General features: G+C 45.6%; 1 protein-coding gene across 4 annotated transcripts in view; it reads right to left on the reverse strand.

Annotated features, from left to right (window-relative positions):
- TMEM132D (transmembrane protein 132D) overlaps positions 1-22,339 on the reverse strand; it is a 176,261-nt gene that overhangs the window by 109,811 nt on the left and 44,111 nt on the right. The window lies entirely within an intron of this gene.

The raw sequence follows: 22,339 nt of genomic DNA on the forward strand, positions 1-22,339 counted from the left end.
GAAGTTTGTGTGCATGCACACAGGTGCAGATATCTGCATACGTGCACACATGACAAGCATTCAGATTTTATTCCTGTGCCTTTCAAACAAAGTCCTTGTTACAAACATGTTTTGCAAGATGTGAAACACAAGCATCTCTGGAGAGGCAAAAGGAAAGGATGCATACAAATTGATTTAAAGCAGAAACAAACACAGAGTCTGCAGCTCTGACCTCCATTTACTCACCAAGCCAGGCATCAGAGGGCCACATCCTCAGTGGGAAGCAGAATTAGATCTTTTTTCAGAAAGACCCTGAGTTAGATGAAGCCCAGGAAGCAGACCTCCAGAGACATTCAAGCTAAGAATAGCACCCTGTGCCCCCAGCAGGAGTCATCCTGGGACTCCCAGCGTGACAGAAAGGTCAGGAACTGGATTTTCACACCCCTCGTGGCTGCCCCATGCCCAAAGCCTGGTACAGAGCTCTGGGCACCAACGAGCAGCCAGAGCAAAACATTTCTGTATTCCAGGCTGTGCAGGAAGGTGTTTACTTACAGAAATGAAAGGCAAAGATAAATAGCGCTGCCTGCTGATTTAAAGTGGTTGGGAGCCCCACAGACTGCTTCAAAGTACTGTTTCCAAAATAAATGCAAAAAATAATGTGTAGGGTCTGAAATCTTTCTAAATTGCTTGTAAGAAAGCAAACAATGCAGCACATCCCTTTTATTCCTGGCCAAACAGCAGCAAAGCTGCTAACAGCACAGCTTGTGCAACCAGCAATTTTTTAAAATTAGACTTAGATTTAAGGAAAGACAGGAAAAACAAAGCACAGTACTGGGCACTCTGTGCAGTGAAAACAAAGTGCCATCTGCCCCATTTCACAGGTGAAAAACATTTTCTGGAGCAGCCAGCACAGCAGAAGCAGCATGGGAGCAAGGCTGGTGTTGGACAGCCCCGAGAACCCTGCAGCCCACAAGATGAGTGCCCTGATGGATTGCCCAGCCCTCCACTGCAGATGGAGCAGCAAAGAGAACTGTGTTTATTCCACATATATATGTTTCTACTGAGTGGGAAAGCAACAAGTGGAGGAATTCTTATGATTCACTTGAATTGGCTGAAAACATTGAGCACAGAAAAGAGAAGAAAAAACTGGTGAATTGTGCACCACGAGTCCTCCAAAAAGCTGCAGAAATAGGAACAGTCTTTATATTCTCTATATAGACCAAGAAGCAATGGGGTTGCTCAAACCAGATCTTTGGTTTCATCTGAGAAGCAGTGCCTGGTACAGGGCCTCTTGTTTTGGGGTCACACAATGAGGGAATTTTTTGAGGGATGCAGATACTCCTTCAGAGGCATGGCCTGGCCAGTGACCTTTCCACAAGACCTGAGTGGAGGGATGTTGCTGGCAATCAAAACCACAGGAATTTTGACTCCTGAAGCAGCCACCACCCCATCTCCCCCAGCTGCCTATGCTCAGTGACAAGCAGTGTGCATCTTAAAGCAAGTGCTTCTAGCTGAGCCGAAAATCAGCAACCACAGGTAACATCAAGAACCTCCAGAAATGTTCCTGTGCTCTGCTGGGGGGGCTGCACCCAAGACAGGCTCTGAGAGCTCCTCCCAGGGCCCCACAGTGATCCTGCCCTTCCAGACCTTCACGGAGCACCTGGGGGCTCCCAGCTCTCCTGCTGAACGGGTTGCTGCTGGAAGGCACCTGAAGAATGTTCTTCACTAAAAGTTCCTTTCAGCCTCCAGCAGCAGGAGGTTCCGAGGTGTTTCCAAGTCACATCCTCATGCAGAACGAGGCGGCGGCAGCGCTGAGAGCCGAGGGAACATTGCTCCACAGCACTAACCAAGAGCCATCAGCAAAAATGAGTTAGCTCTGTTCCCTAGCAACTTCTCACAGCTGCAGATAAAATCATCTTCTGGACATCACAGGAACTGTGAATGCTTAGTTCTGTTTCACAGGAATTCTCTCATCCCCTGCTGTGTGCAGCTCCCTGCAGGAGGGGACAGGGGCACTGACAGCAACTGGACCAGAACGAAAACCCCGGGATCCAAGTGTGCTGGGCCTGTCCTTCACTCAGTGACACGTGTGTCAGGTGTCCAAAGGGACAGAAACCCACGGAACAGCCTTTGCTGCAAAAATCCTGAGCCTGAAAAGCCTTTTCTGCAGAGACCTTTCCTCCTTCCTGGGAGCACTCTGCTGATTCCTGGTGACATTACTTAAGGTTTACAGCACCAGGGCTACAGTGAAGAGAAAGGATGTGTATAAATAAAGGGTGCAGATTCTTCAATGGAGGAAAAAAGCCTGCATTGCTCCGAAGAGTTGCTGTTGGCATAAAATAGATATTCACTGAGTAATTCCAATAGAAATTTCTGTTATATACATAAAATCCAGGCTGAACACTGTAGCTCTTACAATGGCACATTTAACCACCTTTCTGTCATCTGCACGAGTGGCCACCAAAGCAACATTTGCTAAATAGCAGCAAGGAGTTCTGCTGCAGGCAAAGCCTACCAGCTCAGTGAAGCCACTGGTGCAGAAGGGAGTTCAATTAATACAAAAATGACACTGCTCAAAATGATCCTGTGCCCTTAATGTAGGGTACACGCAGGGTTGTCAGTGCCCAGCTGCAGCATTAACTCCAGAGCATGCCAGAGCACAGTTGTGGTTGTGATTTTCACCTTGGAAGAGCTATAGGAAAAGGCTTGGCTGATCCAAACAAGCAGAAGAGATCCCGTGGAGTAACACAAAAACCTCCCTGTTGATTGCTCTCCAAGACTGAGCTACTGTGCAGGAGCTGAGGTAATCCTCTCACATATAAATGCTGAAAAAACAATAACTCCATCTCCCAGCCTCAGACTCCAAGCACATCCTTGGACTGCTTTATTCTATTTGTGCATCTCAGTGTAAGAAAGATGAGGAGTGAGAGGCTTCTTGTCCCAGCACAGTTGTTCCAAGGACCCTCTGTGGGATTCAAATTCACTGTCCTTCATCAGTGCTCAAAGCTAAACACCATGAAACAGAATATGGGAACTTAAAAAACATGGGACTGAGCAAGAATTCAAGTGCACATGAATTTTTCTGGTCTTTTGTATTAAAACTTGTAGCCTTGGACACCAGGTTTAGTACATCAAAATTTTAGGCACCAATTTGCTCTATTGAGGATAGAGGGTTTTAAAAGTTTTAATGAGCAGACATGCAGGCATGCTACCTGTGGCAAGGACTGACATTTTTTACTCCTGCAGCAAAAGCCCAGTAGCCAAAGCATTAATACTTTAATTTAATTTGCTACTTTTTAAAATTCTCCAGGAAGAAGTGGCCACTAGACAGCTGCTTTTGAAAGGAAAAAGGTTGTATCCCTGTCTGCCAGCTCGTAGGACAAAAACCACCAGAGAACAAAAGCTGTTTTAGCAAGTAACTCAAACATCACCTGGTGATGTGATAAAGTGATGAGGCTGAAGAAACCATGATGGAGAGAGAAAAACTGCAGAAAAAGAGCCCAGAAAAGTAATTTAAATAGTAAATGGATCAAACACTGACTGTGCCCTCGTTGTTCTAGACTCCAAGGAACGTGAGCCAGTTTCAGGTATCACCCATTAAACCCACTTTCCCAAGTAAGATGCCAGTAGCAGCAGAGGTCTCTAACACCTGCATGCTCCTTCCTGAGCCAGGCTCAGGTGAGGATTTGTCTGCACAGCCCCAGCTCTGGCCATTCAGCCTCTCTGCTCCCCTCAGCCCTGATGGAGCCCACACCACGCTGCCCAGGCTGGCACTAACAAACCTGCTTGTTTGACAGCTGGGCTGAACTCAAGATACTGAAAAACCTACAAAGCAAGTGGAGCTTTCTACAGCAGACAGAAGCTAACACCGTGCTGATGTGGCTACCAGCAGCACTCCCACCTCCACACCGCCTGAGCGGGTTTGGGGTTTTTAACGAGTTTCAGACAGGGGAAAGGCAGACACCAGCTGCACAGAGAACATTCCCCCAGCTGCAGCTGCAACTTCTCCTGCACAAAAGGTGCACACGGTGCTGTGGCTCTGAAAACCACTGGTTCATTCCCAAACTGCAGAGAGGCAAGGGATGAACCAACCAGCAGGGCAGGGCAGGATTCAGCTCCCAGTGAAATCAGCACTTTGGAGGGGTTTGCTGACTTGCCAGGGAGCTCCCTTCAAAGGCCCTTCCAAGCCCACCCCAGAGGTGGCTCTGGGAGGCTTTGAACAGCAGCAGCCCCAGCTCGAGGCACGTCAGAGGGACACTAATTAAACAACAGCCCTGCCATCACACACCCTGCCAACACACACCTGCTCCCAGCCAAGAGCAAAACCAGCCACCAAAACACCTGGGCCTGAACACTGTGGGAGGGACTGACAGCTCTGTGAGTGTGTAAATCTAGATTTCAATCTATTCTTCATCACCTGCTGGGCTGGAGAGAAAGAGCCCCGAGCCTGGGGACCCCGAGGTGGCATTGCAGAGCTGCAGAAGGTCAGTGTGGGGCTGGGGGAACAAAGATGTTTAAGCACAGGCTGCTCTAAGTTAGAAAAATCAGCCTCCTCTGTGTGGCTACAAAGGTTCTCCTGGAATTGTCAGGAAAATGGAAAACACAGTGCAATAAATGCTATTCAAAACCCCCAACTCTTCTTGTTGGCTTTAGTGCTGGCTGCTGATAAGAGACTGATGAAATACCTCTGGTTTGCTGTCAATATATTGCTTTCACTTAAGAGAGTGAAAACAAATGTATTAAAAAGGAAAGATGCCAGGGATAAATATTTTAGTAATCTCTGTCACAAACCCATCGTATTACAAGGATTACAGTCCATTATGATTGTATAAAATCCATAGCAAAGCCTGTAATTCAGCCCTATCTCAGTGACAAAAAACTCCTAACGTGTTTTAGGAATCCCTATTTGCTCATATTGAAAACATCTTTGAGAGCTACTTGTTCTAGCAGGGCTAATTTGGGGAAACCCAGCTTAAATGCAGCAGTCACTGAAGCCTCATCCTACTCTGTTCAGCCCATGGGGATGGGGAGTGTGGGAGCAGCTTCCTTCAGAGAGGCTTTTCCTGCCAGCCCACCCTCTGAGCTCTGGGAGCAGAGGCTGGTGCTGCCATGGGCACAGCTGTGCCACCCCAGCTCCATCCCCTGCACGGGGCAGGGCCACCAAGGGTGACCTGCACCAGCAGCAGGGCTGGAGGAACAAAGGGCAACAAGTCAGCCCCAAGCTTTTCTGCTAAATAAAGAAATTTTTCCTCTTCCAAAAATACCCGCCTGGTAGTCTGGGAGTGACTGCTAGAGGAGATTTATCAAAATGATACACACTGGAAAAGAAAAGCAGAAAGAACTAAATGTGACAGGCCCCCCTGAAGGCTCATTGGAGGACCTTCCCTCCGGGAAGCCGAGTTCCACAGAGCCATCCCTGCCCCTGTGTGTGTGCTGTGCAGCAGCACAGGGGCTGCACTCAGCACCCCTCACTGCTCCTGCCAGGAAAGCCCCGGAGGGAGAGAGGCCCTGGGGATGCAGCAGCAGCAGGCAGGGCTGCTGGAACCCCCCTGCACCCGCAGCTGGGCAGAGCTCTGCCGGGTGCAGCTCACGCGGTACCTGATGGCAAATGTCACTGGGTTTGTCCTTGAAGCAGAGTGAGATGGCACGTGGGAGGAAAGTGGGTCACTGGGTGTGCTGCTGCTCATCACAGGCACTATCATATTTGGATATGCACTGACTGATCAGTGCCATGGCACTGCCTTGGGATGTGCTTGGAACGGGGAATTAATTAAATCTGAAGCTGCTACTGATAGTGGTGATGCAGGAAAAGACTATTACCTGCTGAGAACCAAAGATGGCTAAGTGCAATATTAGACAAAACTGAAATTTATAGCAAAATATAATTTAAAGTAACAGAATGCAATTTAAAATAAGACTTTAGCTCATTATTTCAATAATTCATATGTCTCTTTCAAAGTCAAAAGGAAACCTGGTCTTCAAAATGTTATTTGTGGCACATACTCAAACTAATGATAATACAGCAATATGAGAGTCACATTTTCAAATGCTCCTTCATTTCCCAACACAGCTGCAAAGTGAGCCTGTTTAGTCCATGATATAATATGATATTTTGGTTCTGAATAATTGGACTTGAGCAAACAAGAGAGCCGGGGGGGGAAAGGACTTAGAATTCAGAACTTCCTAGATTTTACCCATGCTCAGCGACTGAGGACATGAACTCCATGTGGATTTTAAAAAGCTCTTCTGCACGCCCTCTCCAAATTACTGTGTCTATGCAAATTGCCAGCTCTCCTCTGCACTGTCTGATTTGAATGAAATTGGGTATAAGTCAGATCAGAATTCATTCCAGCAAGAGACTTTAAATGTTCCTACAAGTTTCGTGTTGTGGGAAGCCACTTGGAAAGCAGAGATGCTGCGAGTCCCATCAGGCTCTGCACTCCCCGAGGGCACAGATGAGGTTCCAAGCCAGTGCCTACAGGAGGGTATTTGAAAGCTGCTGCAATTCCTCACTCACACCCGCTCTCCTGCCCCTCTTGGGCTTTTTGGTGGCAACAGGGCAGAAGGAGCAGAGGAAATGAGCCCTTCTGTCCCCAAGGTGCCACGCTCTGTGACAATGCCACGCTCACTTCTGGGGGAGCTGGGATCACACCCCATGCCATGGCGAGCGAGTGCCAGGGATGCAGAGCAGGCTGCCAGCAAGGCCTGAGGAAAAGGGCCCTTCTGTGCTGCTTCTTGGAAAGAAATATTTACAGAAATGATCTGTGCCCTGCTGGAAAAGCTGTGCCAACAAGGTCTGGCTGGGGCCATGCCCAGAAACAGACTGGCCGCCCACAGCAGCCCTGGGCTAGATGCAAGCCCTGCTCCCACGAGGTTTTTTCAGTTTTATACCAATCCTCAAGTTCTGTAATGCATTCCTTCGCAGTTTTTCAGGGACAATGCAAATCCCATTTCCCTAAAGACAGAAAACTCCCACTTTTGCATGTTCATGCCTGCCCAGAAACTTGCAAGCCTCATTCCCATTTCTGTCCCTAAAGAGCTCCCCATTCTATCTCCAGTCCTTGAGCATCATTTGTCTCCTTCCTGGTCTTTTCCTCTCAGCATTCACCCAATAAAGACATATTTATTTATAATCTAGGAACTTCTCAGTCCATTAATTTCTTTCTGGCTTATTTAGAATATCTATCAGAAATTCTGGCTGTTGCCAGTGAAACAAAGGGGAGCTTCTTCAAACACCTGTGAGCTGATGTGAGAGCAGCACCTCCCAAAATCAGCTCCAGGACTGGCAGAACAGAGCTGGAGAGTGTTGGACTGCAGAGCTGCCACTGCTCTTGCTGGGAACTGCCCCTGGATTTCACTCAGGAGGGCTCAGGTTCATTGCACAGTTGATTGTGAGACACTGGGGAATACTGCAAATCTGTTTTAAACCACATGGCTTTGCTCAGCAAGATGTGTTTGGAAATGAAAGGGTGTGATATACATATTTGCTCCTGGTCTGCACAATAAATTATTTATTATGTCTATTTCTCAGCTCAGTATTTCTAGACAGATAGTTAAAAATATTTGGTATGATTTACTGAAGGTTGGGAACACTTTCAGCATCCATTGTAGATCTCAAAATAAGCCATATTACTTCCAGAACATACTTTGTTTTCATTAAACTTCTGAACAATTTAATAAATCTTCTCAAAACCAAAGGTTTATAATTGAGCTTATAAATTTCTCACTGAGACAAGAAGCATCCTGTATTTTCAAACCCTGAGAGGCACCAGGGTTAGCTTTCTTACGGGACTGCAGCTCCCCAAAATCCTGTCTCCAGAAGAAAGCCTGTGTGCTGTGATTTGCTGTGCAGGGCTCACCTGCAGCTCTGCATGGCTCTGCATCACTGCTGCAGCTCCTGGGGCTCTGCCCTCACTGAAGGATGCCCTGGGCTGGCTGCAGCTGGCACAGCAGAGGAAAGCACCTGTTCTAACACTGCTGTCCAACCCCACTGCATTCTCTCCAGCCCATTAAAAACAGGACTTTGCCATGTAGTTACTAATTAGTGCTTGTAAAGATAAGTACGACTTCTGACAGTGCAAGGTAGTTCATCATTTACATAAGATAAAAAGCAGGGTGTACTCAATGTACACAAAGGAACAGAGAGGAGATGGCACTATCTGTTATGGATAAGCATTTTGTTATCCTGAAATTATTGTCACTTCTCCAAATTACTCTTTCCCTTTACAAACCTATTTTTAAATTCCCTATCACTAAGTAGAAGAACTCTAGACTTGAGTCGTGCTTCAAAGCCACCATGTATTAATATCAGAACCCAAACAAGATCTACGTGACTAATTTAATTCTGGCACGTAAGTAGAAGGTTTTGGGGATTCCAGGGATTTCTGGTAATGTATTTATTTGTGCTGCTGTGATGCATTTGATGAACTCAGGCTCCACTTAGCCTGATTTGTTGTTGAGGTTTATAATGCAGATTGTAACTCTGAAGAACAGTGCTGTTGTCAATAACATTTTCCAAGCTGTCTCTGTCAAACAGCAGGGTACACATTCATACATTCTTCTAAATGATTTTTAAATATTTGAAAATATTTCTCATTTAGAAAAGATGTATTGGTATCCTGAGAAGAAAAGCCTGTGTATGCAGTTCCTCACTTCCTGCACCGCTGGCCCTGCCAAGCAGAGCAATCAGCTCTTGCCCTGTCACTGAAAACATTCAGCACCAGAGTCCCCACGAATCCCAGCCCCAGCTCTGCAGCCTCCACTTCTCCAGAACCCAATCTGGGATCTCCTCAGCAGCCAGGGAGCACAGCACCACTTCAGCTGGCTCTGTCTGCAGAGTCAGGAGGGGCTGGAAAACGCTCTGAGGGCACCAGCCACGACTGAGAAATGGAAAAGGAAAACCCCAAGCCCCAGAGCAAGGGGATGCTCGAGGCCAGCTGGGCTGGGCTCAGCTGCTCTCCCCAGCAGCTCCACGTGCGTGGGTGCCCGGCACACCGAGTGCCATTCTCTACCTGCCTGCTGCACCACTTCCCTCTCCGAGTCTATATTGGGATCTCAGGCAACCGCTTCTCTTGGCTTAATAGCTGCAGTTCTCAGCTCCAAAGGAATACAGAGCAGTTCTGACACGTACAAAGTCTGATTTATTGGGATTGAAATATATACACGTGTCTTCTCTCGCTGTTTGTGGCTGGGTTTTGACTTCAAGCCCACCTTTCCCTAGGAACCACAAGGATTTACTGGTCGCTTGCTGAGCTCTGTAGGGCAGCTGGCCAGGTTTTAATTCCCCCAATCAGCTGATAACATTCTCCACAGATAAATGATTGTGGCACAGGGACCCAGCCTGTTTTTACACTGGCCAAACCAAAGAGAAGCCCAATATTTGAACAACTTGCTCCTGGTTCATCCCGTAAGAAATATTGATTGCCAATAACAGGGGAAAAAAGAGACTGGTACATCAAACAATTTTCTCTAAATCTCAACCCTTTAAACAATAATTGCTCTGAAGGAAGGGCAGTGCACCTCTCAAGGATTTTGAATGCTGCCTCCTCTGCAGCATCATCGGACAAATCTGACTGAATGGCTGTTCTCTAATGCCCACGGGGCATGAATGGCCCGGCTGAGTTTACAACAGCAGTAAAGAACAGACTTTCAAACCGAGTGAGGACTGATGCATACAGCAGAGTGAAAAATAAACACACTAAAGCTGCTACATAATTCTGTCAAGCATATGGTTAAGTTGTGATTTTATTTAGGAAACAGATTGTAAGAGTGAAGTGATGACAGCTGAGTCTATATTGGTCAGTCATAAATAAGAGTACTCTAATAGAGCTGGGCTTGTTACTGATCACATGCTGCCACACAGATTTAGTGAGAGCTAATCACTTAGAAAATAGAGCTTTTTAAACACATTTTGCAGCTCATTTTCAACTTCCCATTGCTCAGTTGAAAAATCCGTGATTACTGCACCTAACTTTTAAGAGTGATGGGGGAGTTACATTTACAGGCTCAATTAGACTCTGCAGCTCCTTTTAGACAGGACGAGTCCCTGTTGCATCGCAGAGAAGCTGCAGGCAGCTGGCAGTCCCCCTGCAGAAAAACCCCTCATTTCTCTGCTGCCCCTCTGCAGGACAGCCTGGATTTCAAGATTTCAAGATTTAGCAGCCCCTGGAAGCATCCCTGGCCAGGCTCCAGCTGAGCCATGGCTCTGGCTTCCCTTTCCCATTTTCAAGGCCGGGGAGGAACTTTGCACCTCTCAGACTGTCACTCAGCCCAGGTAGAAGGCTGCAGTGCCCAGAAACGTGCACAAAACCAAAATGCAGCCTGGGCTTTGATGAAGCTGGCTGGAAGCCTCAGCTTTGGTGCTGGAGCAGCACCGGAGCTGTCCCAGAGCTGTCCCCAATGCTGGCACCCAGCATGAGCTGCAGGAGCTGCTGACACCTGTGACCCTGCACAGGAGCCAGCTGTGCCCGGGCTGAGCCCCAAACTGCCCTGCAGCCCCTGAAGCGAGACATTAATTCTGAAGAATTGAGAATTTTCGGAAAGTTAAGATGATGGTTAAATTAGATGCTGCTGAGTTAGCAGAAGTAGACAAACAGGCTCTGCTCAGAGTTAACAGTAGCTGGATCTTAGATAAGATATCCAGGATCTATTCACTCATTGCTTGCCAGCTTTATGTTTGGGTAGCTGTGCTTATCATGAAAAACAGAATGTGATAAACAGATTTCAGGGACACAAAACATTTGCAGACTTCCCATACTTGAGGAACCCATTGAACACATGAAAACTACAGGATTCATTTGTCCCATATGCATGGGAAAGAGAAAGGTCAGAATGAGGAAGACTTATTTTACTTCTTCATTTTGGAGACCCCTCCCCAGAATGGACCCCCAACTCATTTCAGGGAACAGAACTACACATGCTTAATGGCCTTTTTGCCAATTAACATACAGAGCAGAGGAAGTGACAGGGATATGAATATGCATTCATATTTTGTATATTCAAGGCTTCTGCAAATAAAAAGGCTTTATAAGACCTGTGATTTTTGCAGTGTGCATTAGGGAATTATCCCACGTGCTGCCCGCTGTTATAATAAACATACACTTTCCATGTTAAAGAGGTTTTGTCCATCCCAGATATCGATATTGGATCAATATTCCTATTTTAGTACATCAGAAGGAGCCGGCACTGGCACAGCCTCTGTGAGCTCTGCCTGGCTCTTGCCCCTCAGCCCAGGAGAAAGCTGCTCATTATTCAGACCATTGGGAACAGCAGCTTAGGGACATCTCAGCTCTGATGGAATATTCCAGCCCACAGAAGAGAAACAAAACCTCAAAACATGTTGGCACAACACTGGCACTCAATGACAACACCTAGCATGAAATACAACCCAAACTGCTGTGTTTATTCCCAGCCCAGCTCAGGCCACCAGAGTTTATTGTTCCCAGGGGCTTTAACACGCTGCAGTTAGGGAGCAAGATGGCTCAGCTTCTGCTTTGTGGTGTTTCCATTATCAGCTTTTATCTTTTATTATTGTTGTCAAATTAGAGAGCAATGCACCTTGAGCTGTGTTTGTTGTTGTTTGTTGGGCTGGGGAGGGTCAGGAACTGCAGAATGAATCCTTTATCAGCCACAAAGCCCTGTTTGCTCTGTCACCACTCCTGCCTGTGGCACATACAACACAAACTCTGTCACTGTTGCTACATGTGTTGGATCAAAGGTGGATTGAATGCTAAATTTTGATTACTTACCTGGCATTCCAGTTGGTACTCACAGGGTACAGAAAATGGAAGCAATGCAATGAGGACATTGCATTTTTTGTTTGTTTCCACTGGAAGAGCAGGAGAAGTGCACTGGAATTTGGCCCACACCAAGATCTCTGTGTGTGGCACTGCCTATTACTGAAACCATTACACACCAGGAGACAAACAACTGGTAATTACCAGGCTTTACATGCCCATTAGGTTAAGTATTCTTGAAAGCATATTCATCTGCCATCACATTTGCATTCTGATAGCAGATGAGAGAAATTGGGTATTAAATCTATTGGCTCCCTCAGAGGGCAGACAGAGCAGAAGAGTCTATTAAATCACAAAAGGAGAAAAAATTCCTTGCTGTTCCCTTGTATTGCCTGACCTATCTCCACAACCTGGCAGCAAACAGGGCTGTGAGGTGTCCTGGCAGCACTGAAGGGAAATGATCAACTCTCCTGGACACCGGGCAATTCAGCCTCACCTCTTGCTTCAGCTCACTTGACTGCAAAATACAGACAGATTTTTTTGTAAAACACTATGAAACCTAAAGATAAAAATCAATATTCCAAGTGCAAAGCTCTGTTTTTATCTATGTTTTCTGCCTTAGCATTTACTCAGTGTTAAGGAACACAAATCCTCAGATGACCACATACTAATAATTTCTAGTTTTTGCAAAGCTTCCTGGCACATTCAGCAGCATGTTCATACAGTCCTCTGAAGAACATCTGTGACTACTGAGATTTTTCCAAGTGACACAGAGGCAGCAGGAGATGTCTCTGGCAGGGTTTCTGGTGCCTGACCTGGGTGTGGTGCTGCAGCCAGCCCTGGAACAAGCTCCCATCAGTGATCCCAGAGATCTGAGTGGCTTCCTGAGCCCTGCCCCGGGAGAATCTGTCACCCCAGACTGAAACAGGGGTGCAGGAAGGACTGGCATCCCACTGAGAATTTCATCTTGGGCTGGAACCGAGTGCCTCACCAGAGCAGAGCGTGGTTTCACTGAGCCATCTCTCCACTCCAGCACAGCCAGCTCAGCTTCTAGAAAAAGCCACATCTGCCACCCTGTGAAGATGAGAAGTCTGCCATAATTGGAAAAGATTTTGCCAACACTGTCTTAAGTAGCAAATGTGGAGTCAATCTCTCGGTGCCTCTCAGAGAAATGAAAAAAGCACATTACAGCCACTCAGTTTCTGTCTGACAAGGCCACAGCAATCTCTGCCAAGCTTTTCCTAAGACAATGGAGGAAGAAAAACAAAGGAACACTGAGTCTGTTCAGAGCAGTTATTCCAGTAGTGCCTGGCTGACCTGAAAACACAGACAAAAACCCAAACACAAGCAGAGGGGCACAGAACATCAAGGATTATCTCCATGCTCAAATGCACTCGGCCAAACTGTCAGCTAGACAATAAGTTAATAAATTGCTTGTGGCTTTGAGCAGGCACGGGAAGCATCCTGCACTACATCTCCATGCAGCTCTGAAGGAAATTCCAGAGGGATTGAGCCACTGGCTCTGAAGAAGGGGGATGGAAAATTTGGCTGCTCCCAGTGGCACTGGACAGCAGCCTCAGCCCAGGCAGTGCTGCACACCCGGGCCAGCCCTGCAGGTGACACCAGCTGTCCCCCAGGTGCCTCAGCATCTGTAAATCAACATCTGCACGTTCTGTGGCACAGCCTGTTAGTGCTGCACTGGGCTGGGATTTGAAACCAAGCTGATAAATAAATACACAGCCAGAAAAAGCCACGTGAAGTCCATCGAGTGGGGCACAGGAGGAGGATGAGATCAGCTGCGTGTGGGCTGCTGTCCTGCGTGACCTTCCACGGGATCATTATTTACAGAGAAGTGCCCTTGGTCCTGTGCTCAAAGTGCCTGAGAACACTCTGTACAAAAGCTTTGCTAACTCATTCCTCTCAAAATTATTCTGAGCCACTGGAATCATAATTACACTGTCATAATGAAGAGAGAAAAAACTCTTCTACCAAGTAAATTCTTGTTGTAAATTGCATTATGACAGCAGTAATTCCCTCTGAAGTAGGCATTATCATGTCTTACTGCCCACATCAGTTCATTATGGTGCCTCTGCTGTCCCAGCGGAGCCTTCTCTTGGTAAATGAATGTTTTGGGAGCCTATTGCCAACTCGGGACTTATTACTTAATTGAATATGGAAACATTTAGGCCATTAGCATACATTTAGAAGTGTCTTATTTCACAGATGTTAATTTATCTGGGGGAATGCCCTTCTTTCTTCCCTCCTCCTTTTTCTCTTTCAGTTCTTTCCCTGCAGCCACCTTATTTATTCGCTTAGGTCCTAGTTCAGCCATTTGCAAGCCCATGGTGCTTATTATTTTAAAGCCTTCTCAAACTGAGATTTGAAGTCTATTTCCCAAAAAGTGCACAGCCAAGCACTTCCTATCTTCCCTCACAGCTGAAAAATATCACCAACTCTGGGTGGTTAAGAAAGCCTAAACATCTCCAGCTAAATAATGAGATTTTTCAGGCATTCCAAATTGTTTTATCCACCTAATTATTACACAACCTCAAAGCCACACATAGACCTTTTCTCTGCAGGTATCTCACTTTGGGAATTTTTAGACAATAATATATTCCTGCTAACAAAAGGGTCAAGAAGCTAGAGCAAAACAATAAAGAAAATTCCCACCATTCCTTCATTATTAAGAGATATTGGGAAAGTTGCAGTAAATTCCTGGAACTTGCCAGCCTGGACCCAGAGTAAAGCACCAGTCACTGCAGAGATGTCAAGTCATAGAGCTCGGCTCCTTTATCAAGCTTCAGTGAGGGCTGAACATCTGTATGGTCACAAAAAAGTTGTTTTTTGAAAGCTTTTTGAATATTTTGAAAATTAATCAAAACTATTGCCAGAACTCACACTGGTGCTGCAGCCCAGCCCCTTCAGGCCCTCCCTGTTTATCTGAACACCTCTCTGAAGAACAGTAGGAACACCCAAAATTGCCTCTCCCCTCCTGGGTTCAATTTTGGGTTCAAACTCATCCACAAACAATGGCTTCAGCTGGTGATGACTGACATTTTCTCTCACTGTTTACAGATTGCTCCAATCGACAGACTGGCAAAGCAATTGCTGTCTCTGCTAAATCTGGGGCACAGGCATGGTTCAGGAAGGGTCTCCCAACACAGAATTCATTTATTTTTATTTGATAAATCCAAGTCAATTAGCATTTCTAGCTGAAGAGGGAAAAAAGCCTTCCTAGATGAACTCTAAAAGTGCAGGACCTATATGCAGGAAATCCTGTCCCTGAAATAAAATAATATACAAAGCAAAGAAGCAAGGAAAACCCAGCAGGTGATTTAAAGCCATTTTCAGCATCTGTTAGCTTGACTAATGAATACTTGCAATAGGCAATTCCTCAAAAAGATGACAACCCTTAAACCCAAACCCTTCAGAGCTTTTAGGCATTAGATCTCAAGATTTATGAAGAATATATCACACACAGATGGATCACTAATCCTGTGCTATTATACACAACTGGATCACTAATCCTGTGCTATTGAATATATTTCACACAGATGGATCACTGAACCTGTGCTATTGAATATAAAACACACAGATGGATCACTAAGCCTGTGCTATTACACACAAATGGATCACTAATCCTGTGCTATTGGATATATTCCACACAGATGGATCACTGATCCTGTGCTATTACACACAGATGGATCACTAATCCTGTGCTATTGAATATATTGCACACAAATGGATCACTAATCCTGTTATTGAATATATTACACACAAATGGATCACTAATCCTGTTATTGAATATATTACACACAAATGGATCATCATCTGCTTCAGCAATGGAGTTCCTCATGACGTCCCCAAGTGTCCAGGGCCCCGTCAGTTTGGGGATCCAAGCATGCCCAGCATCTCAGGCTGTGCACTCCTAATGTCCCAAAGGCAAAACCTCTGCACTGACTGCCAGGGTTCAGTTTCACCATTTAAAGTTGTGGTGGATTTAGATCAGATTCCATCTACTCTAATACACATCAATTACTCTGTGCAATGAACTCTCCACCCCGGGCTCTTACTATTGGTATTCCTTGTGATGGGCTTGAAGAGCTCAACCAGCAGAAACATTGATCCTGTAACAGCAGCTCCCTTCACTCCATTCCCCCTGGAATTCCCCACCACGGGAAAGGGGCAGGGATGCAGCCGCCCCAAAGGAGCCCTGCAGCAAACACTGCAGTGGGAATTGCCAGTGCAAGAGCAGCAGCACGCAGGGGACAGAGGCAGGGACAGACACAGCTGAGCAGGAGCCGGGGCTCGGGGCAGCCTTGGGGACTCTTGCTGGCTGGGAAACCCTGCTCAGGGCTCCAGGAGGCACCGGCAGGGAGAGGAACCTGCTGGAAAGTGACTGATGCTGCGCAGCCTGACATCTGATAAAGTGACAAGACAATTCATTACCAGGGCTCTACACAGATGTTACAAGGATCTGTCAGTCCTGGTTAAGCAATAGCCTTAAAATCTGAAAGGGCTCAGATTTACCATTAGAAGTAGGAAAGTAATGTTCCAGTTTTTGTGATCAAAAATGCACTTTGAGATTGCCTGATGCATTTCATATGAGTGTGCTCATCCTGGATAAATGTTATCCTTAAAAATGTGAAAGCAACACTTGAAAAGTCAAACTACTCCAATAATTTCAAATCGAAGATTACTTTCCCTCTCATGAAACATCTTATTCCTCAATGTACTTAGCCTTTATTTTTAGAATTACTTTGGAAATAGGAAAAATCCTCACCTGGATGAGATTTCATGTTTTACTAGAATATTAGAGGAAGAGTTCTTTGACCCAAAGTTTTACATATTCAGGCACCAAAATACAGATAAGAAAAGAGCTCCTAAAGTTGTCAGCAGTAACTCGGGAGGGCAAGGAGCTGGAGGGGAGATGCTCAGCACATGCTGGTGTGGGATGCTGCTAAAGCACGAGGAGTCCCTGCGCAGGTCCCGGGGCGTGTGCCAGCACAGCCCTGGGTGCCCGCTCTGTGCTCACACACCTGCACCCCCTGCCCTTGGGCAGGCTCTGAGCACGTCCCAGCCTGTGGCACCTCGGCTGTGATGGATGGCAGGAGCAGCACCTGCACACCCGGCAGTCACACCCTGCCACTGCCAATCACCCTCTCCATCTGTCTTGCCTTCACCAGCACAGCCCGACAGCACCTCTTATACTGCTTCATTTCTGATACAAAGGAGCTGCTAACGTGCTCTTCACCGAGAATTGGGCAGTTCTGGGGGGAGAAAACAACACTTCTGACATCTACTCCATAAAACAGGGCATTTGTGGTACCCCAAACCTCCCTCTTTCCAAACAAACCACCAACAAAACAACCCAAACCTGTATTTCCCGGCTATAACCACGTTAAATTGATTTCTGCTAATGCTCTTCAGCTCCCTAAATTAATGAGCTATATTGGAAAACTAGCTTTCCCTAGCCCAATCTCACAGAGTCACCAGAGTGCAGCAGAACAGCAAGGCAGCAGGGCAAACCCAAGCAGTGCAGTCAAAGAGCTCCCTGCTGTTTGCATCTCCAGGTGACCAGGAGAGGAGGCAAACATGGTCCTTTCAGCAGGCCAGGCAGAAGGAACCTGCCTGCTGTGCCTGGGACAGTGACCCCAGGGGTCAGGCAGTGTCCCAGACCCCAGCACTGCTCCCACAGCTCCAGCCACACCTCAGCCAGGCTGGCTCAGCCTCTGCCACGGCTTTGAGAGGAGGACGGCGAGCCTCGAGTGCAACAAACCCAAAATAACACAGCTGCAAAGGCCACTCGTGTGGGCAAGGGCTTGCTGGATCTGTCTCTCAGTTTTCTGACACCTGCTCAGGCAGTGTGAGCTGATTCTCAAGGCAGAGGATGTTAACTGGAATGATTTTAACAGAAGGAACTATTTTCTTCTTAATATAATCTGCAAGTCCAACAGGAGGTAATAGAGTGCCCTAGAAGTCAATAGTTCTCAGGCACTTGTCTCCACAGTGCCACTGATGATTCTGGGCCATTAGCAAGTCACTTAGCAGTGCAGGAAAGCTATTCTGCCATCCGGAAGATGGAATAAATTATATTTGCTTGACTAGCTCATGAACAGGCTATGAAAGTTAATTCCTGCTTGCACAGTGTGCTGAACACGGCAGAAGACCCCAGGAGCCTGCTGGAGAACCTCTGCCCAGGCAGCAGCAGAGGCTGATTCCACCCAGCCCTGCTGCAGAAACACCTCTGAACCAGCTCATGTTGGGAAAGAACAGTTATTTCCACAAAACAATAAAGAAATTATCAGCTAGTACCACAAAACAATAAAGAAATTATCAGCTAGTACCACAAAACAATAAAGAAATTACCAGCTATTTCCACAAAACAATAAACACACAGGACTCTCATCTTCTTAGGTTGCAGTGTCTAACTCCTGCCTACCTAAATTTTATTTTTACATCAGGACTGATGTGGAAAACCTGAAATGCAGAGGTTGTATTTCAAAAGAAGAAAACATTTAGGTTTTGTTGGGAGTTTAAGTTCCTTTTCTCTCACAGTTAGAAAAGAGGGAAAAAATGCAGTTATGAGAAAACTTTAGAAGCTCTTTAAACCAGAATGTGGAATAGGATGTTTTAACTGACAGCACCAGAGCTATGGAAGGAGGAATAACAAATGTTCAATAGGATTCTTTTCAATCTGGCAGAGGAGGCACAAGTTCAGGGCTGGGGTACCATGAAATAGCCACATAATCTAAGAACAGCCCGTTTTATCAGAGTTTTATGTGGCTGGTAACCTTCCTGATCACTGCTTGTTTCTGCTATTTAAATATGATTCAGCTCAGCATGAAGAATAAGATTTGATTTAGCCCAGCACTAGAAGAACACCCAAGCAATTTGATAAAATGCCAGCCTTGTTCAAGTTTTCTTGCTGTATAAATTGAGTGCTAATGATCTGGACTCTGCTCCCCTCATGTATTTATGCAGCCCTTTTCATGTTTGCTGGATTATTCTCGATTGATTGTTAGATAAAACAGAGAATAAGAAGGTCATGTAACATAAACTCTTTGGGTCTTTTGGGGAAAGTCTTCCCAACTATCAATAAGTACTGCTTATTCACCACCACAGTTTCACACCAGTCCCAGTATTCCCACAATTATCATTACAAATACCAGAGGGAAGCCACAAAGCTTCCCAGTAGTTTATAAAACTGGTACCTACACATGTCCAACACCCAGTTTGGGTTCACAAATGCAGAAGTAGCATTGATAGTTTGTACAAAAACCTTTACTTTTCTCCAGTATTGGATGTTTACAAGTTTCTATATCAACCTTCAATTGTTCCCTCACACAGGATTCATGAAGTATAATTAGAAATTGAGTAACTGTAAAAAGAAAAAAAGATGCTGTGTTTTTCCACTCATGAATGTATCCAGGCCTAACACTCAGTAGCTTAAGGCAATTCTAGCTCTCTAATTTCTTTGCTGATTCATTTCCAGAAATAGGAAAACAAATTTAAAAGGTTGCAAGCAGAAAATATCAATCCTGTTGACTTTAAAACAAAACAGAAGGTTATGTTTATTAGGCCCAGCAAAACAAAAAACCCAATAAACAAAGAACTGTATTTTCAGTGTGGATTCAGCAAAGTCCTGTTGCTGACTTTGGGAAGCTCTGGCACCCCTGCACACACTGATTGCCACGTCTGTAACAGCACAGAGTTAATTCCAGCAGGAACTGGGGCTTGCTGCAAACACAAATTGGAATTGTGTAACACCAGAGCTTTGAGGCTTTAATTACTGAAAGCATTTGGAAGGACTGACATGAAATTATATTTCATGTTTTCCTTTCTCAGCAAAAGCATTTCAAATAAAGATCTCACTTCAGGTTCCAATACTTGCACCATGAAAGTGCAGAAAAGCAGCAGAACAAGACAGACTGGAATATTTTCTGTGAAACTTTCAGCACCCATGATGGGAAGGAAGGAGAGCCTTCAGCCTTCCCTGGCCAGCAGCACAGGAAAGGAAGGTGAAAAAGGGGAAGCAAGTGCTGAATGAAGCTGAGAAATCCCTCAGTTTCCTGAGGCCCAGTTGAAGCTTTCAAGCTACAGCAATATTCCATATTTACCCATCATCTATATTTTATCTCCTTCCTTTCCTCTATCTCTCACACTCATACAGAGTCAAGACAAATATTTTTAATTTCCCTAGCTCATTAAAAAACAAAACCTAGGCCTTGGCTCTTATGGTCCAACTCTTTCCCAAAATTAAAAACAGTCCATCAGTTCCACATTCATGCCTCTAAATCTTCCCTTGTGCAGAACAGCACAAGATAAAAACCAAGGGTACCTTCCCCCAAATCTTTTAGTATTCAGAATTTCTAGAAGACTCCCCTTGGAGACAATTTCAGATTAGAAAGAGGATAGGTTTTACTCTAGGCACAATAGTTCTAAAATAGAAGATAGTAGTGATGAGTAATTTTTTACTTTTGGCTGTTTTGCATATCTGTTCCTATATTTTTGACCTGTATATCCTATATTTTCCATCTGTTAAGCCATAGTTTCCAGTCCACTGGAGCAAAAGCAGTGGTAAAAGCATTTTGCCAGCAGCCCTAGGCCTCACTTCATGAATATAATTCCAAATCTTGCTGCCACTCAAGGCAGAACTTGGAAAAATAACAGACTGGTTCACAATAAAAATTAAATTTTGCTCATAAAAGAGTTACACTGGGGGAGGGGGGAAGAGACCTTTTCCTCTATCAGGGAGAAGATCAGAATGAGAGGAGACCAGATAGATGGAGAACATGCCATGGGGGACAAACACAGAAACCACAATTCTGCCCCAAAACACCAACCAAAAACCCCACAGAGACGCTGTAAGCAGATCCAAGTTTGGAATGGCTCCCCAGAAGCACAGTTCAACAACATTATAAATGCTCTGACTCTGCAGCAGGGCACAGACTGAAAGCCAGCTACTCCCAGAAAAGCAGGTCAAGAGAAATCAAACTCAAGAGAAATCAAACTCAAGAAAGCAACAGCAAGTTGTTACAAGAGTTTGTTTTTTGGAAGTAACACCGAAGTGCTGTTTCTAAGACAAGAATGCCACACTTTTCATTTTGAACTGATATTCACTCCCTATTTTTAGCTTATATTTTGTTTTATGCTACCTTAGATCTCCAAATAAAAAGCTACAATTCAAACACATCTTTTCCTTTTTGTTCCAGAAAATTCATTTTCGAAGCATTCCTTTAAAAGTTCAGGTGCTGTGTTTTCATCCTAATTTAAACAAAGCAAGGTGTTGAAAATTTTATAAACCCATATGTAACAATTATCATGGTTGTAACCAGCTCCACTTTTAATGGATTACAGCTCATGGAAATAGAGATGCTTTGAAGTGAGATCTCTTAAGACTCTACATTTACAGAGTAAAAACAATACACATTTTTTACCTTAATTGTTTTTAATGTTTATATTTAAACCTATTTTCCAGCGTAGAAGTTTCCATATCTGCTGATGATTAAAGACTTCCCTTTTAAGTCTTTAGTACAGAGAATAAAGACAAAGACATCCCTGAACATTTGCTGTGAGGAACTTGGATTGTCTGGCTTGGAATCAGTGCTCAGGAAGCAAATCTTAGACTGATTCAGGAGATAAACTGATATGGTGAGGAGAGGGGTCTGTCCTCCACCAGATGAAAAAGTAATACTGCCCTTCAGTCAGCAACCAAGTGCTCTGGCTATTCAGCTGATACATCGTTATTCAGTTTATATATCACACACCTGGCAAAGGGAAAACGTCCCGATTTTAGGGAAAGCTATTTTCCCCAGAAATCCCTCACAGATCTCCCTGGGGGAAAAACCATAGCTGGGCTGAGCTCTTACTGCTGAGGCCCATGGTGCCAAGTCTGAGCTCTCCTTGCTCCAGGCAGCTCATGAATGTTCCATTTCCAACCTGGCCCCACTTTCAGCCCTGGAATGGGAGACGTGCAGCCCCCAGAGAAAGGAGTTTTGTCTCAAACCACCCCAGGCTGTGGTTCCTTAGGTGGCAGCTCCAAAGCGTGGCTGGGGCTCAGCACAGCTGTTTGGGAATGCAGCTCCCAGCCTGTGGCATTTGTGCAAGTGGGGAGTTCACTGCTCCCTCCTGCAGTGCACCTGCTGTTTTGGAGGAACCTTCTGGGAGCTTTGGCAGCACCCACCATTCCCAGGACAACACCTGAGACAAATCAGTCTCACGCCCAGAAGCCAGTGTGACATTTGCCTTCAGCTCAGGAGGTGGCACGAGCCAGTGGGAAGGGATAAAAAATGGAATAATCTCTGCAGCCGCGGATTTCCCATGCACCAGCCCCACAGCCCCTGTGCTGAACACAGGGGCACGCTTGGAAAGAAGAGACAGCTGGACAGTCCCTCAGGCAGGCACACACACCTGCTCCATGGCCCAGCCCAGTCCTTACTGGTCTGGCTTGGATTCTGCTGGCGCTCACAGGGAGCTGGCCCTGGAACAGCTCAGTGCTTGGACAGAATGAGGTGAACCAATGTGGCACGTGATGCCACATCCAAACACCAGCCACCACCCTTCAGGCAGTTTCCCCCTTTCAGAAATTGTTTTGGCAGATCAATAATACTTAGGAACCTCAG

The sequence above is a fragment of the Lonchura striata genome, chromosome 15, assembly GCF_050655825.1.
Source record: "Lonchura striata isolate lonStrDom1 chromosome 15, ASM5065582v1, whole genome shotgun sequence".
In the NCBI taxonomy this organism is placed as follows: domain Eukaryota; kingdom Metazoa; phylum Chordata; class Aves; order Passeriformes; family Estrildidae; genus Lonchura; species Lonchura striata.